Source organism: Rana temporaria, chromosome 3 (genome assembly GCF_905171775.1).
Source record: "Rana temporaria chromosome 3, aRanTem1.1, whole genome shotgun sequence".
NCBI classification, from domain to species: domain Eukaryota; kingdom Metazoa; phylum Chordata; class Amphibia; order Anura; family Ranidae; genus Rana; species Rana temporaria.
The window spans coordinates 199943614-199964414 of NC_053491.1; the positions used below are offsets into that span (position 1 = coordinate 199943614).

At 42.2% G+C, this 20801-nt stretch overlaps 1 protein-coding gene across 3 annotated transcripts in view; it reads left to right on the plus strand.

Annotated features, from left to right (window-relative positions):
* TMCC3 (transmembrane and coiled-coil domain family 3) overlaps positions 1-20801 on the plus strand; it is a 92700-nt gene that overhangs the window by 33868 nt on the left and 38031 nt on the right. The window contains exon 1 of one of the 3 annotated variants that reach the window (XM_040344123.1): positions 12295-12548. The exons of the other annotated variants lie outside the window; for them this stretch is intronic. The gene's annotated coding sequence lies outside the window, so the exon portion shown is untranslated. Of the gene's footprint in view, positions 1-12294; positions 12549-20801 lie in introns of those variants that run through there. 3 annotated transcript variants of the gene reach the window in all.

Here is a 20801-nt window from a genome sequence, read left to right on the forward strand (position 1 = left end):
AGAACTCCTCTATAAATGTAGTTGCCACATTTTGAGCCATGGTAGGATTCCTCAAGAGCAGAAGCTAATGCCTTACTCTGGCTTTGAGATATTTCTAAATGACACTCATAAGGGTGTGAATGTGGATCCTTAGAGATTCCCAGGAGATTCTCAGTCGAGTTCTCAAGCAGCCTCTCATAATTTACTCCCATATGAACCAAAGTAATCCAACCTTTAGTATAGCTGTGCCTGCAATGCTTGTGTTTTCTACTGAATTTGGGAAATATTTAGGAATAGGTGCAGGAACTGCAAAACTGAATTTTAAAATGTTGGAGTCCTTTAAATAAATTCTAATTGAGGTTCGATTTAGATTGCAGCTTAAATGGAGACAAAACCAACAATAAAGCGAAAATAAATGAAACGGAAAGTAAAGAACTGAATGTACCTTGTTATTTAAGACTGTATGTCACAATGTAATGTTTTCTTTGATTTTCATCATATTGTGCTGAATTTTTTTTTCTGAAAATAAACTTAAGCTTGAATGAAAAAAGAAAGCGAACATGCAGCCTTTTAGGGTTTTACATAGAAAAGCCTCTGTTCACTGGAAATATAATTGTTAAACATCTTTTGCAGGGTTGACATCCTTTTTAATCTAAATATTAGCGGTTGCCAATTTAACCTCATTAAAAAAAAAAAGGCAATTAAAAGAAATTGACACATTGACAGTACAACCACAGATACCCATTAACATGAGCTAGTTGGAAAAAAGATTTTTATTTTTTTATTTTTTTTATTTTATGGTTTTGGCATTTGAACACAAGGTCTTGTACACATGGGCTTTGGATACTGGTAGCCTGCCTAGAGGGAAGCAATAATAGGTATCGTCAAACATGGCTTGAATGGTGCATGTCATATTCATTTCATCACCCTGTTGTACAGAATGAAGCAAATGCGTCTCTTGGTTGCATGAGGCCCCATACACAATATTGGATTTTCTGAAGATTTTGGTCTTTGGAATTACCAAAACCATGTGATGCAAGGGCCCAGTGGGGTACCAACTGGGGGGCGGGTGCGGTCCGCCCCGGGTGCCGCACACTGTGGACGGTGTCAGGCAGTGCAGCGCGGTGACAAGGCAGCAGGGGAGAGCCGATCTGTGACGTTGCGGGGGTGCCCGGACCGGGTGTGAAACATACCACTACCCAGAGTGACATTTGGAGCCTACCGAGCAGTGCAGGATAAATACACTTTCTCTCCTCCTATACCGCAGCAGGAGAGAGAGAGACGGTGAGCAGTGCTGAACAGAGGAACTGCTGGAGTTAAAGCGGTGGTTCACCCTCCTTCACATCATTATACCATTACATTCGGCATCGTAGCGCGAGCTACGGTATGCCGGTCTTAAATTTTTAATCCCCGTACTCACTGTGCTATCGATCATTGAAGAATCCGACTCCCGCGGGGAATGGGCGTGCCTATGGAGAGGGAGGATGATTGACGGCCGGCTCTGGCACGTCACGCTCCCCGAAGACAGCCGGAGTAGGTCCCGGCTCTTCACGGCGCCTGCGCACAGGCTATGCGCAGGCGCCGTGAATAGCCAAGCCTATTTCGGCTATTTCCGGAGAAGCTTGACGTGCCAGGGCCGGCCGTCAATCACCTTCTCTCACCATAGGAACGCCCATTCCCCGGAATCTTCAATGAGCCATAGCACAGTGAGTACGGGGATAAAAAATGTAAGACCGGCATATCGTAGCTCGCGCTACAATGCCAAATGTAATGGTCTAATAAAAAAAAAACTTTTTTTTTTTTTTTAACAGGGTGAACCCCCGCTTTAACATAAAAAGTTAACCAGCAGATTGGTTGCTAGGTGGTCCTAGCAACCAATTATTAGCTTGTTAATGTGAAAAATAACTCCAGCAGTTCCTCTGTTCAGTGTTGCTGTGTGTCTCTTCCTCTGGCTGCATGACTAAGGTAGGAAAGGGGGGCTGTGTGAAGGGTGTTTGGTGTGCTCTTGTACCTTTTAAGAAGGGGTGGCTCCCCTTCAGTCCACCTGCCCCTATCTATCCATTAAAATGCATGTGCCTCCACTGTGGGGACACTCATTGTTTAGTGTTAGGACCACAGATATTACAGGGTGCCTTGGCGTGGCTCACGCATGCGTTTGCAAATGCGTGCGGACTGGACCCCTGTTTTTAACGCATAGTGTTAGACAGGTTAATTGGTTGTCTGCTAGCTGGTCGGTAAGTAGGCTTGGTTTTTCCCTGGGCATTCCCCAGGTTTTTGTTGTGGGCTGTGTGAAGGGGTCCAGAGGTGCAGGGTGGTGTTAGAAAGGGGTGCAGTGTAATGTAAAGAGGTGCAGTTGTGGAGAGGGGGGGGACAGTGGGGTGTTTACATTTTAATGTGTGGGGGGCAGATATAGGATGCGCGCCGGGTGCCAAATGCACTAGGTACGCCCTTGTAAGGGCCTGCCTGATTGCATACAAATTTAAAATTGCAACCCAAAAGTGAACCTCCGCTTTTCGGAACACCCCGCCCCCCCCTCCGTTGTCACATTTGACACCTTTAAGGGGGAGGGGTGCAGATACCTGTAAAAAATGGGTATTTGCACCACTTCCTGGTATAGACTCCTGTGGGAGTCCCGCCCCTCCGCGTCACCCAATCCCCCCCCCCCCCCCCCGCTGTGTTCTGGGAAACGCGCGGCTCCCAGAACACAGCGGGGACCAGTGAGAACGGTGCATGCGCAGTAGGGAACCGGGCAGTGAAGCCGCAGCGCTTTTCTTCCCGATTCCCTCACCGATGATGGTGGCGGGGGAAGCCGAGCGGTCGCGGGCGACCTGGACAGGTAAGTGTCCTTCTTCTTTTTTTTTTTTTTTTTTTTTTTTAAAGTCAGCAGCTGCTGTATTTGTAGCTGCTGGCTTTTAAAAAAATTTTTTTTTTTTAGGTGAATCTCTGCTTTAAGGTTTGACCTCATTATATGGCTTTGGTGAATCTGAAGACAATCTACAGAAAATCTAATAGTGTGTATGGGGTCTAAGTCTACTGAGCCCTTCATTATAATATACTAAAAGGGAGGTGATCAGCAGGCACTACGCGCCCTCTTGGAATCCTGTCTTTGTACGATGTCTAAACTAAGTTTATGTTGAGTGATGATATGAAAGATTAATTAGGGTAGTTTTCAAGGTCATGCTGCGAAATCCTTGTAAACAGGGACTCGGGAAATTCCTTTAGTTACACAGCCTGTGCATTTGGCGCACTCTCCAGTATGGAAAGTCTACTTCCCTTGATATTAAAATACTTTTTTTTTTTTTTGTTAAGGGTTGAGACAAAGTGATAACAATGAGAGCCAAGTTGATTTGGCAGTAAGCAGAATTTTTTTCTAAACATGTAGCCTTCTAGGGTTTTACATGGAAAAGTGAAAAAAAAAAAAAATCGTAAGGTTATTTTATAGGCACCGAGTATTGGTGTGTTCTAGCTCTCTGGGAGAGGCAAATGTAATTGTTTTTTATTCATCTTCTAAAGCTGGCCATAGATGGATTGAATCTCGGCTGGTCCATGATGAACCAGCCGAGATTCAATCCATCTATGGCCGGCTTTAGAAGATGAATCTGATGGCCAAGATTCGATCCATCTATGGGCAGGATGATTATACCCGAGTCGATCCATCAAATGACTTGCCGACAGGCTTCCCGTCGAACACAAGAGCGATGCTGGAGGGATTTCCCCATAAACGCTGACTGTGTTGATGGTGGGAATCAAATTATTTTATTTCCTTCCACATTGACTCAGGGAGGCTGAATACAAATGCACGCCACACTTTTTACACATTTATTTATATTTTTGAAAACTACAGTGGAACCTCGGGTTGCGCTTAACGAGCGTTTTCCAATACGAGCACTGTATTTAAAAAAACTGACTCGGTTTGCGAGTGTCTCGCAAAACTAGCAGGATTTAGGCCCAAGCGTTGTGCAGTACCGCTTTTAGCCTGAGGTGGGGGGGGCACCGGAGCCGATCGGCACCGTTTGGAAAGGCCCGAGGACAGCACGGCTGACTTCGGCAAATCTCGGGTAGGAAGTCTTTCCGAGGTCAGTCGAAGTATCCTCTGGCCTTTTCGGCGCTCTCCGTGCCCCCCCTGCCTCTGGCCGCATGCGGTAATTGCATCCCATTGAAGTCAATGCGGAACAAATTATTTTCGGTTCCATTGACTTCAATGGGGAGACTCTCCTTGATATGCGAGTACTTTGGATTACGAGCCTACTCCTGGAACAGACTAGGCTCGTTATCCGAGGTTCCACTGTATTTATAATTTTTTTTTTTTTTTTTTTTCACTTCACAATTGCGTGCCACTGTGTTGGTCTATCACATAAAATCCATTTTGGCTTTTGATTGTAACATGACAAAGTGTGGAAAATATTTTTAAGGGGCGTAAATACTTTTTCAAGGCACTTTAAGCATCTATAGTGCACCACTGTTATGCGCTGAGTGCACACAAACTGTTAGACAGCTCCTGGTCATCGATCATGATGGGGAGCTGGTGGGAAGGGCTCCAGATCACATGACATCTGTGACCACAAAATACAGCAGCACATAATCGGGAACTTTGTCCCACATCTTGTCGTTCAGAACCCCCTAAAAAAAACAGTGGGAGGCATTGACAAAGGTTACACATTGGGCTTTAAAGTGTATTCCCGCATTACGTTTTTGAACCACGGGCGGTCCTGTCATCAACCTGGATCAACAAGTCATTTTAAGAATTGAAGGAGCTGTGTGGCAAATTGTTGACCGAACAGTGACTGCATTATTATCACCTTTTTTTTATTTATTTTTTTTATTTTATTTTTTACCATTCTTCCATCCACACTTTTTAGAGTTCTTTTTTTTTTTTTTTTTTCCCCTTCAGACAACAACCTTATAGAGTGTGCGTTTATGCGCTCATGTTCCATTTGCCAGCCCTTAGCGCCTCTAATCGGGTTTCGCATCATTAGTGTGATCATTGTTCTTGAATAGCCATTTCTCTTACGAAAATATGTAGATTACATACTTTCTCTTTTTTTTTTTTTTTTTTTTTTTTTAGGGTATCAGATTCCAAGAAAAAAAAAAAAGTAATATTACAATTCCTTCACCCAGTTCCTCCCTCCCTCCCTCCCTCCTCTCCCCCCTCCCCCCATCTCACCAAAGACAATCCAAAATACCTCCTGATGCCATTATCTAGTTTTAATTAGTCTTTAGGTCTCGGCCCTGAGTTTTTCTGCATAGCTCCAAGATTTCTTAAATTTCCTCCAGTTATCCCACTTCTTATCTTGAGCTATGTTATTGCCTTCTACTCCTTCTCTTATTTCTTCCATTCTATATGTCTCTTCCACTGAGTCAATCCATTCCCAGATTGAGGGACATTCTACCTCCTGCCATTTTCTCTGTATTATCTTTTTAGCGGCATTTAAGAGATGTGGGACTAAGGTTTTCTTATAGTTTTTTAATGTTTTCCTCTCCTCCATGAAACAGTACCACCCAAGGATCCAGTTTAATTTTTCCTTTTGTTATCTCTTCAATGCATCCCAGAATTTTTTTCCAAAACTCCTCTACTTTAGGGCATTTCCACCACAGGTGGGCCATGGTTCCCAGGGTCCTACATCCCCTCCAGCACTCTCCCGTTTGTTCGTCATTAAAGCGGGGGTTCGCCCTGTTAAAAAAAAAAAAAAAGTTTTTTTTTATTAGACCATTAAATTCGGCATCGTAGCGCGAGCTACGGTATGCCGGTCTTACATTTTTTATGCCCGTACTCACTGCGGTATCGCTGATTGAAGAATCCGGGGAATGGGCGTTCCTATGGTGAGAGAAGGTGATTGACGGCCGGCCCTGGCACGTCACGCTTCTCCGGAAATAGCCGAAATAGGCTTGGCTATTCACGGCGCCTGCGCATAGCCTGTGCGCAGGCGTCGTGAATAGCCGAGACCTACTCCGGCTGTCTTCAGGGAGCGTGACGTGCCAGAGCCGGCCGTCAATCATCCTCCCTCTCCATAGGCACGCCCATTCCCCGCGGGAGTCGATTTCTTCAATCAGCGATACCACAGTGAGTACGGGGATTAAAAATTTAAGACCGGCATACCGTAGCTCGCGCTACGATGCCGAATTTAATGGTCTAATGATGGAAAGGAGGGTGAACTACCGCTTTAAATTTTGATAATTTGTCCGGGGTCATGTACCACCCAGTCAAGCATTTATAGCTCATCTCAGCTGTACGGCTATCTACTGCCGAGGAATGGGCTAGTGTCAGCATTTTTTCTATTGTGCTCCTATCCCGTTTTGATCCTAATTCCCTCTCCCATTTTTTGACGAAAGGAGGGACCATCGGCTCGTCCACCTTTAACAGGATCTTATATAGTTTAGAGATGGTTCCCTTGACCCTCTCTGATGTACATAATTTTTCCAAATCAGATAGCCGCTCCCCTGACCTCAGTGGATGCGGCAATCTTTGTATAAATTGGGCCAGCTGATGGTATCTCCATTCGTCAATTACTAAAAAAATATTTTTTTTCTCTTTTAATTCTTGCAGTGTTGCAATGTGCCCATCTTTTATTACGTCTCTTAATTGGGTCGTGTCTTTTTTTATCCAGTTTCCTCCCACCTGTGATTTGCCCGGTGCAAAATAGTCATTATTTTTTAGTGCAACTAGTGGTGAGTTAAATTCCTTTTCAATTTTTTTATACGTAATATCCCAGATTTTTAGTGCATTTTTAGTGATCTCATGTGTGTTCTTATCAAGTGTCCTATATTGAGGGGGGTTCCATATAATTTTATTGAGACTTGCCTTTGACATTTCATTTTCTATGTTAACCCACCTCTTTTCCTTGCTGGCCCTAGCCCACTCAACTACCCTTGACAAGATCGCCGCCTCGTAGTATGTTTTAATATCTGGTACTGCTAGTCCTCCCTTTATTTTAGGTTGTCTTAGGGTCTGGAAAGATATTCTGTGTTTCTTATTTCTCCAAATGAAGTTCATAATCTGTTTTTTGAGAGCTGAGAAGAGTATTCCAGGAAAACTTATAGGTATCATCTGGAACTTGTAGGTAATCTTTGGTAGAATTACCATTTTACAAAAGTTTATTCGTCCTATCCAGGATAATGGTCTATTTTTTATCCTCCCCATTTCCTCCCTAATTTCATTTAACAAAGGAATAAAATTTTTCTCATACATTTTTTTTTTTAGTTGATTTTACTAGAAAAATACCGAGGTACCTGAGTGCGTTCACCCAGGAAAATCGGTATTTCAGCTTTAAATCTCTTTCATCTCGTCCGACCACATTAAAACTTAAGATCTCGGTTTTGGCTACATTGATTTTGAAATTTGATATTTCCCCGTATAGCGTGCATAGGTCTAATAAATTTGGGATTGAGGTTTTAGGGTCCGACAAATAGAAGAGGACGTCATCGGCAAATGCCGAGAGTTTGTGTTCGTCCTCCCCTATTTTAATTCCTCTTATGTCTGAACACCTGCGTATCCTGGCTAATAGTGGTTCCAAAGAAAGCACGAACAAGAGTGGAGACAGGGGACATCCCTGCCTAGTACCGTTTTTCATTGTCAGATCTTGTGATAAACTACCATTTATTTTTATTTTTGCCCTCGGTTCCTGATAGAGGGTTGTTATCCACTCTCTCATCCTTTGTCCAAACCCCACTTCCTCCAGGGTACGTAACATGAATCCCCAGTCTACCCTGTCGAATGCCTTTTCCGCATCTATCGACAGGAGTAGACTGGGAGATCCGGTCGTTTTCATTTTTTGCATGATCAACAGTGCTCTGACTCCGTTATCCTTCCCCTCTCTTCCCTGGATAAACCCTGTCTGGTCTGGGTGTATCAATTTTGCCATTTCTTGTTTCAATCTCTCGGCCAAGATCTTTGCAAACAGTTTTACATCTGTATTTAACAGAGATATTGGTCGATACCCGGAGCAATCTCCTTTATCCTTGCCCTCCTTGTGGATAACTGTTATAATAGCCTCTGAAGCCTCCCGGCTTAAGAAGAAATATTTACCCAATCCATTGAAGTATTGGCATAATTTTGGTAGGAGAATCTCCCTACATTTTTTATAATACAAGATAGTGAAGCCGTCGGGCCCCGGACTTTTCCCTGTTGCAGTGCCGGCTAGTGCAGTATTAATCTCTTTTTCCGATATTGGTCTATCCATGGCATATGCCCCGCTTCTATTTATTTTTGGCAGCCTAGCTTCCCTCAGAAAATTTACAGTTTTCTTGATTTTTTTCTCCCTCCTGCTCCTTCTTTTGTTCTACCGAATAGAGTCTTTCGTAATAACACCTGAAGGTCTCCGCAATATCCTTTGTTGTATGCATCGTCTCTCCATTTTCGTTTTTAATTTTTTCTATATAGTTTTTTGATTTCTTTTTCTGGACTATTTTTGCTAAGTGTTTATTAGTTTTATTTCCCCACAAATATCTTTCCCTAGCAATTGATTTAAATTCCTTTCGGGTTTCTTGTTCCATAATATCCTTAAATTCATTTCGTTTGTTGACCAGTTTCAGATACAGATCACGTTGTTTCCCTATTTTTTTGTGTTCCTGTTCTAAGAGGAAGATCTCTTTGATTAGTTCTTCTTTTTTCCTATTCTTTTCTTTTTTTTTTTCCTTGCTCCTTCCGAGATCAGGGTTCCTCTTATCACTGCCTTGTGGGCGTCCCATAGTGTTGCCACTGAGACTTCCTCAATCTCGTTTAACGTGAAATACTCTTCCAGCTCCTTTTTTACCCTTGTTAGACTGGTCTCCTCTATCAGCAAGTGTTCGTCTAACCTCCAATTTTGTTTAGGTCTCAGGTTTCCTGAGATATCTATTATAATACTTACTGGCGCATGATCAGAGATCGTCATAGTTTCTATTTTTGTCTCTACCACTGTATCTAAGGTCCTATGATCCACCAATATGTGGTCGATCCTTGAGTAGGTCCCATGGACCGAGGAGTAAAAAGTGTAATCCCGTTGGTCAGGGTTAAAGACTCTCCACGTGTCAATCAACTGACTCCTAAACAAAACATCCCTAAACTTTCTCAACTGTGTGCACCGAACACTCGATGTCTGGGATGTCTTATCTATTTTTGGGTTGATACATAGGTTGAAGTCTCCTCCCATAATTACTCTTCCTCTCCTAAAATCTGCTAGTTTCCCAAGTATTCCCAAAATAAATTTTACAGGTAAGACATTCGGGGCGTAGATATTTACTAGAGTATATTCCAATTCCTCCAGTCTTCCTCTCAGAAAAAGGAATCTCCCCTCTGGGTCTGTCAGTCTATCGGTTACTTCAAACCGTACCCTTTTAGAGATTCCGATTGCTATCCCTCTAGCTCTTTTAGAGATGGTATCCCCATAATACCAAATAGGGAGGTCTGGTGCGTGTAATCTAATATTTGATCCTAGGGTAATATGCGTTTCCTGTAGGAAGGCGATGTCTGCTTTATATCCCTTCAATTCCCTGAGAACCTTGTGTCTCTTGGTTGGACTATTGAGACCTTTTACATTATAAGATATACATTTAATTTGTGGCATCTTTGGTCTTTTCCCTTTATCTGATTATTTTGGTGAGATAGGTCCCCTCCCTCTCCCCCCTCCCCCCATCCCCTCCCCCCCTCCCCCCATCCCCTTCCCTCCTCTCTCCCCTTTCGGCCATTTGTTGGCCACTGAACCGTCCTCCATGTCTGGTCCAGTTTTCTCTAGGTGGGGTCCTGGGGTAACCTCCCCTCCGCCCCAATTCTGGGGCGGGGGAGAGGGGGGACGGGTAGATCCCCAACCACCGGGTTTCACCACAGGGAAAAAAACCAAGAACAAAAAAGGTAAAGGGAAGGAAAAAGAAAAAGACAATAAACAAATAACCGAGAACTAAGTTCTCTATAAATAGATCATTGTAGATTCACTAATCTTTCTCCCTCTCTTACTCCCTCTCCTCTATTCCCACCCTGGTAAATCAGGGATCTGGATATCCAATTTTTTACAAAATTCTTCTAGGTCCTCCGGGAATCTAAGTATCGTCGATCTTCCGTCTTTTGTGCCGATCAGACATGCCGGATGTCCCCAAGTATATTTTATGTTTAGATCTATCATCTGTTTTAACAGTGGTTTCAGTGCTCGTCGTCTTGCTAGAGTCTCAGCCGATAGATCCGAGAATATCTGTAACTCTATCCCCTCGAGGACAATCGGGGGTTGGCCCCTCAGTTTCTTCCACACTTTTTCTTTGTCCTCAGAGTCGGAACCTAACTATGACATCTCTTGTACGCTCTGCGCTGGCTCTTTGTGGGTTCCCCACTCTATGGACCCTTTCGATCCTGATGGGATCTTCTATTGGTTTTTCCAGGAGGGGGTTAAAAATCTTCCTCATTATTTTCCTGAGGTCTTCTCCCCTTTCCTCTGGGATTGACCTTATCCTCAAGTTTTGTCTACGGTTTCTGTTCTCTTGATCTTCTATTTTGTAGAGGATAAGTCTCTGCTGTCTTTGTGTCTGGTCTATTTGGTCTTTTATTCCTTTAACTTCTTGTTCTACCGTCTCTGTTTGTTCTTCTATTGTAACTATTCTGGTCATGAAGTGTCCAAGGTCTGTGCGTAAGTTCTGAATTTCCCCTTTAATTTCCTCCTTGATCGCCGTTTCCATCCTTCGCAGCATCTCTGCGATTTCCCCGTTTAACGGGGGCTGTATGTCTACATGTTTCACATTTTTAATCCACTAAATACAATTTGAGGGCATTTATAGAGAATTAACTTTATGTAATATGAAAAGTACACAATCTCCTTTCCATTGTGTCTATGCATACGTTGCTGCACCAATTTAGAAGATTCTCTGCTATCCTGTACTATTGCCAAGATTTGCAGACCTTACTCATTTAGCATGCTGTCTGGACCTCAGAAGAGGGTCTACTTTACCACCTGTCCAATTGGCAAACTATTTCTTGTAGAAGGTTCTGAAAGATATTTTTCAACATGAAGTTTATGATAAAATTAGTGCTTCTTGTGTTTCTCCTGGTAGGGCAGTGCCAGCCAGGGCATGTCCTTGAGGAAGAGCTGCCATTTCTTCTGGTCGGGGTCTGAAGAGATGAAGACGATCTCCAGGCGCTCCCGTGTCTTGCAGTAGAAGTCAGTAAGGCCGGGTAGCAGCTGCTGACAAGGGGCGCTCACCCCACAACCGAACAGCAGCCCTATGAGAGTGACCCGGGAACACAGAGATTGTACGTCCACCTCCTCCCGTTCTGCCGTCACCAGCTTATCCCCCAGCAGTTCCAGCAGCAGCCCGGACTCGCCGCCGCCCCGCTTCTCCCCTTGCGGTCCCGACATTCTGCTCGGCCCTCCTCGCTATGGCTCCTGGACAGGCTCGGGCTTCACAGACGCGCTCCCCGGCGGCCGGGAGGGGACGAGCCGCGTGCGCCACACGAGCTGCGCCGGAGTCCGGGCTGACTTTTTAGAGTTCTGTACAAGAAAAATATAAGATTGTATGCCTAGCTTAGCCTTTTATGTCTGTATTATTTAGGCTGCATGCATGCTAGCGTGTTATATATATATATATATATTTTTTTTTTTATGAGCTCAAAAAAATGCTAGAAAAACGCAATGAAAAACAGCAATAACAAAATTTTTGTGCTGGCTTCTAGTAGCGTTTTACAAACTTTTAGAAGTGTTAGCGTTTTTCCAGTACATGAAGGGGGGGGGGAAGCTTTCAGTAGTGTGGGGCTTTGTGATGCTCAAGTTTTAAATAAACGAATGCTAATAGCCTAAAGTAGTGTGCATGAATACCTAGGATAATGCTTTTTAATTGGCTTCTAGGATCAGAAAAAAATGCTAATGGCTTAAAAAGTGCTAGTGTGCATGAAGCCTAAAGGGGGGAGAGAGGCTGCAAAAAAATGCTGATAAAATCCCTTAGCAGAGCAGCTCCAATCCCAATCCTCCTCCTCTTTTTCAAGCACCCTGCTAGCACTACTGGCTCCTCTCCTCCCTTGGGCAGTACCCCCAGGTAAAGCCACTTACCCTGGGGGGCATCGCTATGTGCTTGCTCCCGAGCCACTGCTCTATGCATCCATTAGACACAGAGCTGAGCCCATCGTGAACATTGCTGGCTTAGAGGCGGCTCTGGTAAGAATTGGGAGGGGGGGTGGGTGGTCATGCCTGTGGGGCTCACTGCACACAAAGGTGTTGTGTGTGTGTGTGTGTGTGTGTGTGTGTGTGTGTGTGTGTGTGTGTGTGTTTTTTCTTTGTATATATTTTTTTTTTCTTTCTTGCATAGAATGCATGATGGTTAAAAAAAAAAAAAAAAAAAAAAAACTTCAGCCTTTAGAACCACTTTAAACCCCAGCAAATTTAGGGCTGTCACTCTTGTGACACTATAGAAGTCCGCTTAGTTCCTCCTACTGGCTGCTACATAAAAGATTTTGCAAGGCGTAGGTGGTTGGAAGGGTGTTGAAAGTGCGAAGCCAGTACAGACCGTAATGAGATACTGCCAGAAGATGGAGGAAGACTGACATGCGAGGAGGGAGGGGCAAGGCTAGGAAAATTACGACTTTCTGAAAGTAGTCACATTTTTCAGCAAGTCCAAAGGTAAAAATGTATTTTTTTTTCTAAATTTTATGTAAAGGAAAAACAATGCAAGTCAGCTGTTTTTAACAGGGTCTCTGTTCTCAGGTGCTATAATATGGTGTGTACAGGAAACATTCTTTGATATTTACAGTAGTACATTGCAGTAATGGACTAATCTATGAATTAATATGCGGCAATATGTTTGCTTTTTTTTTATTTTATTTCAAGCAAGAAACATGTTGCATGCTGTGCATCTTGAAAGCTGCTTTTAGATGGAGCACATGGAGGTCTGTTATTTGTCCAGCGTACAATTCATAGATCTGAGCAGCAGCATACTGTATCTCTTGGATTTTACTTTGCTTTTGAGCCGTTGGTCGCCTAAAGAGGTTTCCAATTTGTTGCTAAGCTAGTTTCTATATTTTGCTCAGTGATTCAGCTGATTTAATTACTGGGAACATGCGTTTTGATTTCAAAGTCAACTCTACAAGAAACAGAATTGTATAATTGATCTTCATCCAAATAAACCTCCAGCTTTAATGTTCCCTTTTAGGTCTAGGTGTTCAACTTGTAAACCGTCAGTTGTATGGCCAACTTGGTCAGCATGCTTGGCTACATGTTGCTAAAGGTGGAGTTGGTCTTTTAAGAAAAGTCAGCCAGTGTCATTGGGTCAAAGTACCTATAGTTAGTCATCTTAACTTTTTTTTTTTTTATTATTATTACTTTTTACTATGTACACTGAAGTGCCAGAATAGCTTGCTAATCTCTAGCAAGCCTATAAAGTTTTTATTTTAATTATTTTTTTTTTGTAATCCAGGTCATGATTCATCGGATAATTATGGGTAATATATCAAACACTTATGAACCTGCTGATTCTTCTAAAGGTTTCAGGCCTCTCCTAACTAGCTTTTTCAGTTTGATGGGTGAAATGTGAAAATTCTCTGAAATTTAAACCCCATGGGGGTAGAGCAGTCAGTATGAGTCAGTTACAACAATATCTTGAACTATGAACTCCAGCTAAAGCCTGCTTCTCATAATTTTTTTTATTTTTGTTTTTTGTTTTACTGTGGATGAAGAATTGAAAGCTGAAACTTGATTGGTAGTCATTGGCAAGTCTTTTTGTTGCTCCAGTGCCCATGTGGGCTCCAGTATGTGGGCAGGACTAAATTCCCCCTCTAAGTTAGATTAAACGAACACTGCACCAATTATAAAAATAAAAAAAATAAAACATTCTGTCTTGAAACATTACAGGCTAGTTCACGATGGAGATCCCACCGGGAACGATCTTTTTGGGAATGGACAAATGTCGCCCTTACTGGAGGGGTAGTTCTCTGGTGAGGGAAATGTCATGGATCCATAAGATTAAATGTTATGTTCCCTTTGGGTTGAATGTGGACGTTGATATAAATGCCTTTTTTTATAGACCACTCGTGAGGACAATTTACAGTCATGTGCCCACGATTTGGGCCTTAGGTGGCAGTGGCTAATCTTGAAACACATAGTATATCTTTGTCCTTGCACTTCACATTTTTCTCAGATTTTTACATGGTGTCTTTCTTCAGACGACCTTTTGTAGGTTTAGCTGTACTGGTTATCAACTTATTTATACTTTTTCCATAGTACTGTGCTTTTTATGGGCTGGTTGTTATCCTTTCTCTACACCGTAATCTGTTAAGTGTCCGTCACCCGTGCCCCTGGATGACGTCAGTTTGTGACGAAATGTACGTTGGGAGGAGTGGCGTGCTGATGTCATTGCGTAGCGGTCCCGAGAGGATGGGTGTTTGTTAGCCAGCCTTTTTATACAATGCTCTCTTCTATGCTCCCTATGCAAGTGTAACTTTTAATAAATTGAATGTTTGTTTTTGTTTTTTGCCTGATTTACACCTTGAGCTTCTCTTATTTCTGGGTATACTCGTCTAGTTTATGCCTATAAATAGGGTTGTCCAGATACCGATACTAGTATCGGTATCGGGACCGATACCGAGTATTTGCGGGAGTACTCGTACTCGCGCAAATGCTCCCGATACCTAAATAGAATACTTTTTTTGTATTTATCAACATGAAAATTCTATGAAAAATTCTATGAAAAAGTTCTATGAAAATTCTTTGAGTTTTTTACTACTGCGTGACAAGCAAATAAAACATTTTTATTCATTTTTACTCATTTTTATTCTTTTATAATGTCTTGAGTTAGAGTTCTTTATAATTCTAAAGAAAATATCCTTAGTCTGTATTGTGGTTTGAAAACTGTCACATGACATTTAAAAAAAGTATCGGTATTCGGTATCGGCGACTACATGAAAAAAAGTATCGGTACTTGTACTCGGTCCTAAAAAAGTGGTATCGGGACAACCCTACCTATAAACATCGGAGACCTTGTGTTGTATTGGTTCCTGGTGTATATCTGGTTCCATCACTCAAGAACTCCCCTGTTAGCTGAGATCCCAATATCCTCAGGCTAAAGGCTCTGGCTGGGTTGATAGCCACAAGCACGATTTGCTTGCCTTCTGGTAAGCATGCACTCTGTGTGGTGGTGGATAGTTGATATGGTGAAAAATCCCCAAAAAACATACCTTGTTACATATTTTTGTGTCAACAGACTGGTTATGCACAATATTTTTTGAGTTTAACATTTTTGTTGTGTATGTTGCAAGCATATAAATGATTAACGTGATGTTAAAGGCAATTGAAAAACAAACATGTCGTCGTACTTGCCTGCTCTGTGCACTGGTTATAAAACAGAGCAGCCCTGACCCCCCTCATAGGTGCCCCGCCAGCAGTCCTGGCCCCTCCTTCCTGCCCGCAGAGCAAAAAAATTGCAATGGAGGGGAAACCCAAGCAACCACTCAATTCACACGCAGAGCCGTCCCCTCTCTCCTCATTGGCTCACTGGCTGTGGTAGCCAATGGCCCCCGCTGCTTTTTCAGCCAATGAGGGAGGGAGCGCCCCCAAAAAAGCTGAGGCTCTCATGCACATGGCTGGATCGCGATGAGCTCAGGGAAGCGTTAAGGGAAGCTAGGGGGCTGCTGCACAAAAAAAACCTTGAGCCTTTAGAACCACGTCAAGGTTAAACAGAATATATATTAAATATACAAACATATGTTTTGCTAGGTCCATGTTTCGAACAAGATTATCTGAAGAGCTTGTGCCAAGACTATACACACTATAAAGTGTGTGTGTGTGTGTGGGTGTTTGCATATGTTAACAAGCCGTAAAAAAAGTTTTTAAATCAAACCCTAATTTACTATTGTAGCTGTAGGCATTGTGGCGAAACATGTCTTCCAATTTCTCAACAGAGGTACTGTAATCTCCTTCTTTTTTTTTTTTTTTTTTTTTTTGTGTGTTTATACATACATTTTTTCTGTTTTTGTTGCACCAAAAATTGCCAGCCTACCAACTCTCTAATGTAAAAATACTACAGATATTAAAGCAGAACTTCATTGAAAAACAGAAGTTCCTCCTACTTTTCGGAACATAATTTTTATTTTTAATGGAGAGCAGGTACCCACTCCTGACTTGTGCTGGAATCACCTAGGCAAATTCGCCAGAAGTTCACCCCCTCCCTGCCTACCTGATTATCTTCTAGGACATGTAGTAAAGAACCGGCCCAGGTGAGTACAGGGCTGGATCCCTGGACAGGCAAGAGTCTTATTTATTAATATTATTAAAAAGTCTGCAGCTACAGTATTTGTAGCTGCTGGCTTTTTTTTAAGTGACTGAAGAACTGCTTTAAGCTGTTAAGGACTGCTGTGATTTTTTTTTTTTTTTTTTTTGAGGATCGTTGAGAATGAATTACTGACATCATAGGAAGGTATAGTCAGGGGTGTTAGAGAAGTTGTATTGCTTGTTATAAATATTGTAAATGAATGTCCATAATCTGGCACCAGTCACTCATTTTATTTTATATATAATTTTTTTTAGCAGAATTTAACAAAGTTCAGACTTATCTGCAGTAAATGTTGCCTGTAGGACTTAACATGGTTTTTATATTTAATTCTTTGTAAATACAATTTACGAATGTCCTGAACTGCGGAGATAAGTTGTATGATTTAATTAATTTGGAAAGCATCCAAAGCGATACCTTTTTTCCAGCTGGACAAAGCTTGCTAGGGACTGTCGCACTATTTTTTTTTTTTGGCTTGCATACCTCAAGGTGGCCTAGATTGGCTTTTCTAAAGTAGTAAAAATCACCACTGGTTTATATTTTCTTGTAATTTGTTTAATTTATTTAATGCTTATTCATTTTATTTTTTTAGGCTGATGAATATTTATATGTTTTGATCAGTTTATTCACATTTTATGTGTTATCATTCAGTGTTCAATTAATTTCTTCCATTGGAGTGAATCCGGTGGTGTTATATTTCATTAATTTTGCACTGTATGCACTTTAAATGAAGGTATTAATTACAGGGGGGGCACTAGTTTATTCACTAGTTTATCACAACTTTAGAACGGGCAGCAACATTAGATAATTAAACTTTTTTTATTATGTTTTTCGTCCATCTGCGCAGGTAGGGAATAATACAAATTATTCCCCCTACAAATACGTGTGTACTGTGAATATTTGAAATTCTTTTAACCCTTAAAGGATAATTGTGGGGTTATGTGTAACGGTAAAACTACCAGATAAGTGACTATTGGCCATACAGTAGATGACATGAACATTTGACTGATGCACAAAGCATATGCTCTATGGCTGTCCTTGTGGTATGGTACATTTTTAGCCATAGCGATCAGATTGTGTGGCATGAAGTACAAATCGCCACCACGCAAACGACCAGATGCAATATTGCAGTACATTAAAATAAAAAATGTATTTCACTGCCCTGCTTTACAGTTTGAGTGACAATAGACCATATGCTTTTTCTCCAAAAAATCTATACACTTCTGCTCTATAAAGGCCCAGTAAGCCTATTTTTCATCATTCTTTCTAATTGTTTTTCTGTATTCTTTTTAACACCCCGTAAGCTCTCAAACCTCTCCTCCTCCTTTTTTTTCCCCCTGTCTCACTGTTTTGTGTGCTGCTCTATGTACACTACGAATCCCATAGTCCATGGGTGCCCATCCTTTTGAAGAGCGAGGGCCACTTAAGTGACTTGGTAACCGGTCACAGGCCACAATGAGCAGAGTGGGTGGATGGCATGTCCGTGTCTGCTCTGCATATGCAGAGCGGACACGGAAGCAGCCCACGATACTTTTTAGCAGATCGTATTGGAGGTAGAACACAAGTCGGTTTATGTCTGCCACTACTTGGAGGTGAATGGAGGGTCCAATTGGTCGCACTGTCTGACTGAGTGAAAGGGGCCCAAAGCTGCTTTCACACTGATGCGCTGTGGTTTACCCACACCACGGGTGCAACGCAGTGTACCTTTTGGCTTTCCTGCACTTTGCAATAGACTTCTATTATATTCTGCAGGTTTGCACTTTCAGAAAGCTCACCAAACTTGCAGGTAATAACAGAAGTCTATGGCTCAGTGCAGGTAACCCGCAGGTAAACTGCTCTGCATCTGCAGATCAGTTTGAAAGCAGCCAAGTAACCACTGCAGAAAAGATATGCCCATATATACAGTGCGATTTTAGTAATAAACTGACCTTTAATAACGGTATTCTATTCCATCCCAGAGCAGGAGGTCACAAACCACATTGGAGGGCTCCGCAGGCCACTGGTTGGGCACCCCTGCCATAGTCCCTAGCCCATCTCGGGAGCAAGCAAAGAGGATGACTACATTCCTACATAGAGGACCATGGAGAATGAAAAAGCCACCCTCTAAAGCTGGCCATACGCTGTTAGAAATTTTTTGAAAAAAAACGCTCGATCGCTCAAAACCATAGTGGGCTTATTTTGAGGATCAAAATGCAAAGTTTTATGGCAAAAACACTGAACCGTCGTGTTTATATGTGTGTTTGTGTGTTTTTTGTTGTATTTTTATTTTTTAACTATGTATGGCCAGCTTTACAGGAATTCTGATCACTGTAGCAAAACTAAAAAAAATGGAGAAGGTTGTGTGTTTGTGTCTCTGTGTGTTTGTGTCTCTGTGTGTTTGTGTCTCTGTGTGTTTGTGTCTCTGTGTGTTTGTGTCTCTGTGTGTTTGTGTCTCTGTGTGTTTGTGTCTCTGTGTGTTTGTGTCTCTGTGTGTTTGTGTCTCTGTGTGTTTGTGTCTCTGTGTGTTTGTGTCTCTGTGTGTTTGTGTCTCTGTGTGTTTGTGTCTCTGTGTGTTTTTTGGTTAAGCGCTCTTGTAGTTCATTGAGTCTTCCTCCTCAGTGTGCATCTGCCTGACCATAGGAGGTATGAGTAGACAGACAGGTCCATTTCCCATGGGCTGTCAGTGTTTCAGTTGGACCTGATCAGAGCATCTATTCACTCCTATGGAGTAGCAGTGACATGTCCGCTGTGACCCGCCGGTATCTGATCCTGTCCATGAAATCCAGACAGATGGTGACCCTATTTTCTATCTCTTATCTATCCTTTTAAAAATACCTACCGTGTGGGTTTTTTTTTTTTTTTTTGCTTTTAATGTGCTGTAATATTGTATGTGCAATTCATCATTCCTTCAAGGCCATTGACTCCAAACCATGTGCATGAGGCCTTCCTAAATGTACTCATTCACTTGTGCATCAGAAATGTATGTATGGTGCCTGGGTAGGTAGATTGACTTGTTTTTTTACCAGTACCTAAGCCTTGAAAAATGTTGGATTTATCACAGAAACCTAACTTGCGATCAAGCGATCGGCTTAGAAACTGACCTTTTTAGTGTTAGACTTTAGACTGTGCCAAAGGTTGCTACTTTCATGGTGATTGATCGGAAGACAGATCTGTCCAAGTACGTTTGTCGTTGCTTAATCTCTGGAGATTTAGTCATTGGCAGCTGCCTGCTATAATTACAGGACAAGGAAGGTGACACAAGTCTCCAGCATTTCTTCCTGTTATCATTGCAGTAAACTGTATATTTACAAAAGCACAGGAAAGCCTTCGTACAACAAGGAAGTCGCATCTCATTCCATCCATACACTTCACAGATGATGGCCAGAAAGCCTGAATCATCTGTATGCAGTTTGTAATAAAATGTCTCTATATAACATTAATCTGTATTTGCACTATACACTGTGGTTGTGGACATCTAAGGGAATGGAAGTCTCTGTTCTTCTCCATTGCTCATTGCACTGCTATGCAGTATGGCTTCATGATGAATGTGATAGCGTCTTCCCCCTTAGGACTTCATCTAGGGAAGGAATGTCCCTGGGCCACTCCATCTGTTATACAAGGAATGGCAACAAAAACGTTACTTTACAAAAAAATGTAGGTAATAAATCTATTGTAGAAATGTGGCAGCCAATGAGTTCTTTATATTGCAGTTCACATCTATAATAATGTAGTACATGTCGGACTTGTTTCTAGCGACAAAGCAGTTCATACTAGCTGGTCCTATATATCAATGTCTCATAAAATGTACAGATGGTGGATGCTAGAAGACTACAAATGCTTGTAAATGTCCACCAATATTAATGGAATCCATAAACTATACATCTTTTTTTAATCTTGTATGCACTGTTTTATGGGGATGTGTTTTTAAAGATTATATATCACATAGTGCATTAGGGTGTGCAACACAGAGCACAAATACACATGCGTGTAAATCAGTAGAGCAGAGATTGGTGTCAGTAGGGCAGTGGATGATGTCTGTAGTGTGTTTTTTTTTTTTTTTTTAGCCCTCTTATGGGGCTTTGGTGAAATGGCAAGGGTCTAAAACTGACCCCTGATGTCTCACTTTTTGAGGCCGAGAATGAAACGGAGGATAGAGATTCCCCAGTACCTTTCTTTGCAGCCTGCAGTACACCTAGTTTACTATGCTTCAGTTAAAGGTGAAGACGAGCAATTGGTACAGATCACACTGTTCATTCAGGAAAGGAAGTCCGGTTAAAGCGGAGGTTCACCCTAAAAAAACAAGTTTCTACCATGCCATCCAGCATACTAGCGTGAGCTACAGTATGCCTTTATTTTATTTTTTTTGCGCCGTACTCACAGTTTAATCCCTTAGTTAAGTTTCAGACTCCCCGCGGAGAGTAGGCGTTCCTATGCAGCGGGGAACATGATTGACGGCCGGCTATGGCGCGTCACGCTTCCCGAAAATAGCCGTAGTAGGACTCGGCTCTTCACTGCGCTTTACGGCGCCTGCGCACAGAGTAGGAGCTGACTGCGCAGGCGCCGTGAAGAGCCAAGTCCTATTTCGACTATTTTCGGGAAGCGTGATGCGCCATAGCCGGCCGTCAATCATGTTC